The sequence below is a fragment of the Lolium rigidum genome, chromosome 4 (assembly GCF_022539505.1).
Source record: "Lolium rigidum isolate FL_2022 chromosome 4, APGP_CSIRO_Lrig_0.1, whole genome shotgun sequence".
NCBI classification, from domain to species: Eukaryota; Viridiplantae; Streptophyta; class Magnoliopsida; order Poales; family Poaceae; genus Lolium; species Lolium rigidum.
The window spans coordinates 908,548-918,369 of NC_061511.1; positions in this window are offsets into that span (position 1 = coordinate 908,548).

Below are 9,822 nucleotides of genomic sequence, written 5' to 3' on the forward strand. Positions count from 1 at the left end.
ATCGTTGTATGTTGTCTCACCCCTGCCATGCTATGCCATGCTAATCAACCATTAACTTTGCCGGTAGAAATGCAACTCCAACCTTAATTTGTTTGTTCGGGATTCCGATCCCGCTTAATCTGGATAAGTGCATCGCATCATATTTGCCATGTCATGCATGCCTGCCTTTGATCATGCTGGATCTTCTTCCGTAGTAGTAAGACTTGCACCCGTTGTTTGTCCAGCATTCGCTTCTTCCCGGATAGGATCACGAAGTGGTGGTGTGAGATACGACGAGTTCTCCGACAAGTGCTTCTGCAGCTTTTCACAGGCGAGCCCTCTCTCTTCACCTATTTACTCTCTCCCTCACACTGCTATCCTTATGTTGCGATTCTTTATCGAGTCACATGTCCTATCCACTTGTTTACCATAATAATCCTATATGTATCATTCCTTACCCATAGCCGTTGCTTGATGTTTGAGCCTTGCGAGTCGTAGGCGTGTTTAGGCTCTGTTGCTTATCTCGATATGTTATCGGGATATGTTGGGTTGTTGGGAGGTTATCACATGCTATATCCGTTGTTGGAGATACACATGCTTTACTTAATTGTTAACAACTAAAATTGTAAGCAGAGGCATCTGTGAGCCCCTTTGCGAAAGCATCGGAACTTTGACTTGCTAATGTCCCCTAGGACCCGAGTTCTTGTTATCTGTTCCGAGATTGAGCGCTCTACCCATGCGTGGGGACGATTATCGGGACCCCCCTCACCCATTACCTTTTCTCAAGTCAGTTGAAAAGGGGCCACAACCTTGGTTTTATTTGCCTATGCCATGTATGCCATGCTTTACTTACTGTTGCCTTCGGGTGTTTACTTCCTGTTGCCTTCGGGTGTTTATATTCTGTACTGTACCCCGCGGGACGTTTAGCGAAGCGTGTGGTTTGCACGCCTAGCCGCCGACGCAAACCCTGAGTCCGTCTCGGAGTACGGCCGGACTTCGTCACGGGTAGCTTAGTTGGGTGGCCCCCTAGACTTTCTTGTTGAGCTGGGAACGGTCTTGTTGTGAGACATCCACCTGTCGTAAGTGGGTCGAGCATGCGTGTGGTTACATTTGGGCAACCCCTGCAGGGTGTACATCTTATCGATAAGCCGTGTCCGCGGTTATGGACGACTTGGAATTGTATGGCTTGATCATAGAACAACTTACATCTTTATGTTGTTGATAATAATTTGCTAATAACTTGATTAGTAATATAGCATTACTACAACCGATACCTAATAAAACTTGTCCACCGTTGAGTGCCTTTTACATTGCCTCTTCGCTTTGTTGAAGGGGATATGTGTATTTGGCTGGGTTATGTTTGTGTAGTATTTATCTGTTACCTTGTGCGCTCTCTTATCTTCTCTGAGTAGACGGATGTTGTAGCGTGTCTCTATTGGTTATAGTTGTACTCGTCTGCTAAACCTACCATATAGCCCCGATACGTCTCCGACGTATCGATAATTTCTTATGTTCCATGCCATATTATTGATGATACCTACATGTTTTATGCACACTTTATGTCATATTCGTGCATTTTCTGGAACTAACCTATTAACAAGATGCCGAAGAGCCGGTTCCTGTTTTCTGCTGTTTTTGGTTCCAGAAATCCTAGTAAAGAAATATTCTCGGAATTGGACGAAATCAAGACCCAGGTCCCTATTTTTCCCCGAGCCTTCCATAACACCCGAGAGCCGCCAGAGGGAAGCCCTGGGGGCCCCACACCACACCCTGGCGCGGCCAGAGAGGGGGCCGCGCCGCCCTATGGTGTGGGCCCCCCAGGCCCCCTCCGAGGCTGCCCTTCCGCCTATTTAAAGCCTCCGTCGCGAAAACCCTGATGCGAAGAACCACGATACGGAAAACCTTCCAGAGCCGCCGCCATCGCGAAGCCAAGATCTGGGGGACAGGAGTCTCTGTTCCGGCACCCTGCTGGAGCGGGGAAGTGCCCCCGGAAGGCTTCTCCATCGACACCGCTGCCATCTCCACCGCCATCTTCATCACCGCTGCTGCTCCCATGAGGAGGGAGTAGTTCTCCATCGAGGCTCGGGGCTGTACCGGTAGCTATGTGGTTCATCTCTCTCCTATGTGCTTCAATACAATAATCTCATGAGCTGCCTTACATGATTGAGATTCATATGATGATGCTTGTAATCTAGATGTCACTATGCTAGTCAATTGAGTTTTACTTATGTGATCTCCGGAGACTCCTTGTCCCACGTGTGTAAAGGTGACGAGTGTGTGCACCGTGTGGGTCTCTTAGGCTATATTTCACAGAATACTTATTCACTGTTGAATGGCATAGTGAGGTGCTTATTTATATCTCTTTATGATTGCAATGTGTTTGTATCACAATTTATCTATGTGCTACTCTAGCAATGTTATTAAAGTAGTTTTATTCCTCCCGCACGTGTGCAAAGGTGACAGTGTGTGCACCGTGTTAGTACTTGGTTTATGCTATGATCATGATCTCTTGTAGATTGCGAAGTTAACTATTGCTATGATAATATTGATGTGATCTATTCCTCCTACATATGCATGAAGGTGACGAGTGTGCATGCTATGTTAGTACTTGGTTTAGTCTTTTGATCTATCTTACACTAAAGGTTACTAAAATATGAGCATTATTGTGGAGCTTGTTAACTCCGGCATTGAGGGTTCGTGTAATCCTACGCAATGTGTTCATCATCCAACAAGAGTGTAGAGTATGCATTTATCTATTCTGTTATGTGATCAATGTTGAGAGTGTCCACTAGTGAAAGTGTAATCCCTAGGCCTTGTTCTTAAATATCGCTATCGCTGCTTGTTTACTTGTTTTTCTTGCGTTACTACTGCTGCGTTACTACTGCTTGTTTACTCGTCCTGGGCAAAGCACTTTTACGGTGCCGTTGCCACTGCTCATACTTATTTATACCACCTGTATTTCACTATCTCTTCGCCGAACTAGTGCACCTATTAGGTGTGTTGGGGACACAAGAGACTTCTTGCTTTGTGGTTGCGGGGTTGCATGAGAGGGATATCTTTGACCTCTTCCTCCCCGAGTTCGATAAACCTTGGGTGATCCACTTAAGGGAAACTTGCTGCTGTTCTACAAACCTCTGCTCTTGGAGGCCCAACACTGTCTACAAGAATAGAAGCTCCCGTAGACATCAAGCACTTTTCTGGCGCCGTTGCCGGGGAGGAAAGGTAAAAAGGCACTCATACTAAGAAACAGTACTTTTCTGGCGCCATTGTGTTTGTGCTCGAAGCTATTTCCTTTAGATCCTGCAATTGCATCTTTTTGTTTCTTGTTTACACTAGTTTGGCATAATGGACAACAATGAGCTTCTTATTCTATTTCCTGATTTAAAACATGGATTGTTTGATGCGAAAATTAAAAAACCTATGGAATCTTATTTGCATGCTTTGGTAGTAATATTAGTATGAACGCTTTGAACACCATTGTTGATAATGATATAGAAAGTTCTAAGCTTGGGGAAGCTGGTTTTCATGATCTTTTTAGTCCCCCAAGCATTGAGGAGAAAATTTTCTTTGATGATACTTTGCCTCCTATTTATGATGATTATAATAGTGGTCTTTTGGTACAACCTACTATGGAGAGTAAATTTTATTGTGATTATACTATGCCTCCTACACTTGATGAGAATAATAATGATAGCTACTTTGTTGAATTTGCTCCCGCTATTACTAATAAAATTGATTATGCTTATGTGGAGAGTAATAATTTTATGCATGAGACTCATGATAAGAAAGCTTTATGTGATGGTTATATTGTTGAGTTTTCTCATGACACTACTGAAAGTTATTATGAGAGAGGAAAATATGGTGGTAGAAATTTTCATGTTACTAAAACACCTCTCTATATGCTTAAAATCTTGAAGTTGAGCTTGTCTAGTTTTTCTATGCTTGTTGCATTATGCTTCTTGAACTTGTTTATTTACAAGATTCCTATGCATAGGAAGCATGTTAGACTTAAATGTGTTTTGAATCTGCCTTTTGATGCTCTCTTTTGCTTCAACTACTATTTCTTGCGAGTGCATCATAAAAACTGCTGAGCCCATCTTAATGGCTATAAAGAAAGAACTTCTTGGGAGATAACCCATGTGTTATTTTGCTACAGTACTTTGTTTTAAATTTGTGTCTTGGAAGTTGTTTACTACTGTAGCAATCTCTCCTTATCTTAGTTTTATGTTTTCTTGTGCCAAGTAAAGTCTTTGATAGTAAAGTAAGTACTAGATTTGGATTACTGCGCAGTTCCAGATTTCTTTGCTGTCACGAATCTGGGTCTACCTCCCTGTAGGTAGCTCAGAAAATTAAGCCAATTTACGTGCATGATCCTCAGATATGTACGCAACTTTCATTCAATTTGAGCATTTTCATTTGAGCAAGTCTGGTGCCCTAATAAAATCCATCTTTACGGACTGTTCTGTTTTGACAGATTCTGCCTTTTATTTCGCATTGCCTCTTTTGCTATGTTGGATGAATTTCTTTGATCCATTAATGTCCAGTAGCTTTATGCAATGTCCAGAAGTGTTAAGAATGATTGTGTCACCTCCGAACATGTTAATTTTTATTGTGCACTAACCCTCTAATGAGTTGTTTCGAGTTTGGTGTGGAGGAAGTTTTCAAGGATCAAGAGAGGAGTATGATGCAATATGATCAAGGAGAGTGAAAGCTCTAAGCTTGGGGATGCCCCGGTGGTTCACCCCTGCATATTCTAAGAAGACTCAAGCGTCTAAGCTTGGGGATGCCCAAGGCATCCCCTTCTTCATCGACAACATTATCGAGTTCCTCCCCGAAACTATATTTTTATTCCGTCACATCTTATGCACTTTGCTTGGAGCGTCGGTTTGTTTTTGTTTTTGTTTTGTTTGAATAAAATGGATCCTAGCATTCACTTTGTGGGAGAGAGACACGCTCCGCTGTAGCATATGGACAAGTATGTCCTTAGGCTCTACTCATAGTATTCATGGCGAAGTTTCTTCTTCGTTAATTTGTTATATGGTTGGAATTGGAAAATGATACATGTAGTAAATTGCTATAATGTTTTGGATAATTTGATACTTGGCAATTGTTGTGCTCATGTTTAAGCTTTTGCATCATATACTTTGCACCCATTAATGAAGAAATACTTAGAGCTTGCTAATTTGGTTTGCATATTTGGTTTCTCTAGAGTCTAGATAATATCTAGTATTGAGTTTTGAACAACAAGGAAGACGGTGTAGAGTCTTATAATGTTTACAATATGTCTTTTATGTGAGTTTTGCTGCACCGTTCATCCTTGTGTTTGTTTCAAATAACCTTGCTAGCTTAAACCTTGTATCGAGAGGGAATACTTCTCATGCATCCAAAATCCTTGAGCCAACCACTATGCCATTTGTGTCCACCACACCTACCTACTACATGGTATTTATCCGCCATTCCAGAGTAAATTGCTTGAGTGCTACCTTTAAAATTCCATCATTCACCTTTACAATATATAGCTCATGGGACAAATAGCTTAAAAACTATTGTGGTATTGAATATGTACTTATGCACTTTATCTCTTATTAAGTTGCTTGTTGTGCGATAACCATGTTTCGGGGACGCCATCAACTATTCTTTGTTGAATATCATGTGAGTTGCTATGCATGTACGTCTTGTCCGAAGTAAGAGAGATCTACCACCTTTATGGTTGGAGCATGCATATTGTTAGAGAAGAACATTGGGCCGCTAACTAAAGCCATGATTCATGGTGGAAGTTTCAGTTTTGGACACATATCCTCAATCTCATATGAGAATAATAATTGTTGCCACATGCTTATGCATTAAAGAGGAGTCCATTATCTCGTTGTCCATGTTGTCCCGGTATGGATGTCTAAGTTGAGAATAATCAAAAGCGAGAAATCCAAAATGCGAGCTTTCTCCTTAGACCTTTGTACGAGGCGGCATGGAGGTACCCCATTGTGACACTTGGTTAAAACATGTGCATTGCAAAGATCCGGTAGTCCAAGCTAATTAGGACAAGGTGCGGGCACTATTAGTATACTATGCATGAGGCTTGCAACTTGTAAGATATAATGTACATAACTCATATGCTTTATTACTACCGTTGACAAAATTGTTTCATGTTTTCAAAATAAAAGCTCTAGCACAAATATAGCAATCGATGCTTTCCTCTTTGAAGGACCATTCTCTTTTACTTTTATGTTGAGTCAGTTCACCTATCTCTCTCCACCTCAAGAAGCAAACACTTGTGTGAACTGTGCATTGATTCCTACATATTTGCATATTGCACTTGTTATATTACTCTATGTTGACAATTATCCATGAGATATACATGTTACAAGTTGAAAGCAACCGCTGAAACTTAATCTTCCTTTGTGTTGCTTCAATGCCTTTACTTTGATTTATTGCTTTATGAGTTAACTCTTATGCAAGACTTATTAATGCTTGTCTTTAAGTACTATTCATGAAAAGTCTTTGCTTTATGATTCACTTGTTTACTCATGTCATTACCATTGTTTTGATCGCTGCATTCATTACATATGTTTACAAATAGTATGATCAAGGTTATGATGGCATGTCACTTCAGAAATTATCTTTGTTATCGTTTTACCTGCTCGGGACGAGCGAAACTAAGCTTGGGGATGCTTGATACGTCTCCGACGTATCGATAATTTCTTATGTTCCATGCCATATTATTGATGATACCTACATGTTTTATGCACACTTTATGTCATATTCGTGCATTTTCCGGAACTAACCTATTAACAAGATGCCGAAGAGCCAGTTCCTCGTTTTCTGCTGTTTTTGGTTCCGAAATCCTAGTAAAGAAATATTCTCGGAATTGGACGAAATCAAGACCCAGGTCCCTATTTTTCCCCGAGCCTTCCAGAACACCCGAGAGCCGCCAGAGGGAAGCCCTGGGGGCCCCACACCACACCCTGGCGCGGCTAGAGAGGGGGCCGCGCCGCCCTATGGTGTGGGCCCCCCAGGCCCCCTCCGAGGCTGCCCTTCCGCCTATTTAAAGCCTCCGTCGCGAAAACCCCGATGCGAAGAACCACGATACGGAAAACCTTCCAGAGCCGCCGCCATCGCGAAGCCAAGATCTGGGGGACAGGAGTCTCTGTTCCGGCACCCTGCCGGAGCGGGGAAGTGCCCCCGGAAGGCTTCTCCACCGACACCGCTGCCATCTCCACCGCCATCTTCATCACCGCTGCTGCTCCCATGAGGAGGGAGTAGTTCTCCATCGAGGCTCGGGGCTGTACCGGTAGCTATGTGGTTCATCTCTCTCCTATGTGCTTCAATACAATAATCTCATGAGCTGCCTTACATGATTGAGATTCATATGATGATGCTTGTAATCTAGATGTCACTATGCTAGTCAATTGAGTTTTACTTATGTGATCTCCGGAGACTCCTTGTCCCACGTGTGTAAAGGTGACGAGTGTGTGCACCGTGTGGGTCTCTTAGGCTATATTTCACAGAATACTTATTCACCTGTTGAATGGCATAGTGAGGTGCTTATTTATATCTCTTTATGATTGCAATGTGTTTGTATCACAATTTATCTATGTGCTACTCTAGCAATGTTATTAAAGTAGTTTTATTCCTCCTGCACGTGTGCAAAGGTGACAGATGTGTGCACCGTGTTAGTACTTGGTTTATGCTATGATCATGATCTCTTGTAGATTGCGAAGTTAACTATTGCTATGATAATATTGATGTGATCTATTCCTCCTACATATGCATGAAGGTGACAGGTGTGCATGCTATGTTAGTACTTGGTTTAGTCTTTTGATCTATCTTACACTAAAGGTTACTAAAATATGAGCATTATTGTGGAGCTTGTTAACTCCGGCATTGAGGGTTCGTGTAATCCTACGCAATGTGTTCATCATCCAACAAGAGTGTAGAGTATGCATTTATCTATTACGTTATGTGATCAATGTTGAGAGTGTCCACTAGTGAAAGTGTAATCCCTAGGCCTTGTTCTTAAATACCGTTATCGCTGCTTGTTTCATCGTTTCTATCGCGTTACTACTGCTTGTTTACTCGTCCTGGGCAAAGCACTTTTCCGGTGCCGTTGCCACTGCTCATACTTATTTATACCACCTGTATTTCACTATCTCTTCGCCGAACTAGTGCACCTATTAGGTGTGTTGGGGACACAAGAGACTTCTTGCTTTGTGGTTGCGGGGTTGCATGAGAGGGATATCTTTGACCTCTTCCTCCCTGAGTTCGATAAACCTTGGGTGATCCACTTAAGGGAAACTTGCTGCTGTTCTACAAACCTCTGCTCTTGGAGGCCCAACACTGTCTACAAGAATAGAAGCTCCCGTAGACATCAAGCCCCAGGCGATATATATATTCGCCCGGCGAGCATAGCCATTTCTAGTCTCGCTAAGTACGTGCCGGAGTTCGTTCCTTGGTACTTACTCTCGCCTTTTCCCTTTCTCTTTTGCTTCCTACCTTTTGTCAGCAACCGATGGCCCGACTTCGACGAGTACAAGATGACGACGTTAGCAAGATTACCCTTCCGGCTTGGCACTGGGCAGGGTTATGGACGCCATCTGGTTATCTTCGGGACTCTTAGTCCAATTTGTATCTTGTCCGTACTCGGACGTATTCGATCTTCTCGTATGATTTGGATCTTTGTATTGTATATTTGTATCTTGACTCGTTGGAGTCGTTGTTGTAATATATGTTTCTTGTGGGCTCTATTGTAATCCTGTTGTAATGTTACCGCTCGTGTTAATTCCTCTGGCATCACGTGTGTGATTCGTCGCGCACGTCGTGTCGGAGGGCGTCTCTGAATCGATATCGTGCGGATTTTGGCGGGATCGCTGGAATCCTCATGGTACCGGTTCCGGGGCGTCACACCTATGGTGTGGCCGCCTCGTGGCCCCTCTTCGTCTCCTCTTCGGTGTTCTGGAAGACTCCATGGAAAATAAGACCGTGGGCTTTTGTTTCGTCCAATTCCGAGAATATTTCCTGTGTAGGATTTCTGAAACCAAAAACAGCAGAAAACAGGAACTGGCGCTTCGGCATCTTGTTAATAGGTTAGTACCGAAAATGCATAAAAATGATATAAAGTGTATATATAAAACATGTGAGTATTGTCATAAAACTAGCATGGAACATAAGAAATTATAGATACGTTTGAGACGTATCAGTCATATCCGATGACACGGGGTTATCGGATCCAACCGACATCAAAGACACCGACCGAGGGGTCGACGGTGGAGACGAACTCGTCGAGTCTGTTAAGCCAGCCGAAAGATCGATTGACGACGATATGATCGATCCTGCGGCCGGTGGGGGCGGTTTCCTTGCTGATCTGGGGACGAATGACTCCAGCAACCGAAGAACTCCCTCCATGTTGACGTTACAGTGGACGCTCCCGAACGTCATGCCCATGTTTCCTTGCAGGCCCGAGTAAGTCGAACGGGAAGAATCGCTATGCGGGGTGAACTCGTAAGAACCGAATCGGATCGGAGTCCCCAAATCTGGTGATGCCGACGGCGTTGACGAAGCTGCCGACGACATGGCTGGATCTGCCGATGATGAGTCTTCTGCCAACAGGCTTCCCACATACGGCGCCAATTGTCGAGGGTACTCCTCGGCAATTCCCTCCGTTTGGGGCTTAGGGTAGATGGAATCCTGTAGGCTGACACGAGACATCGGTTATCAAACAAGCGGGGAAAGCGATTTACCCAGGTTCGGGGCCCTCGATGAGGTAAAACCCTTACGTCCTGCATGTCTGATCTTGATTATGAAAATATCGGGTTACAATGGGGTGCCGAAGGTTTCGGCTGTGATCTC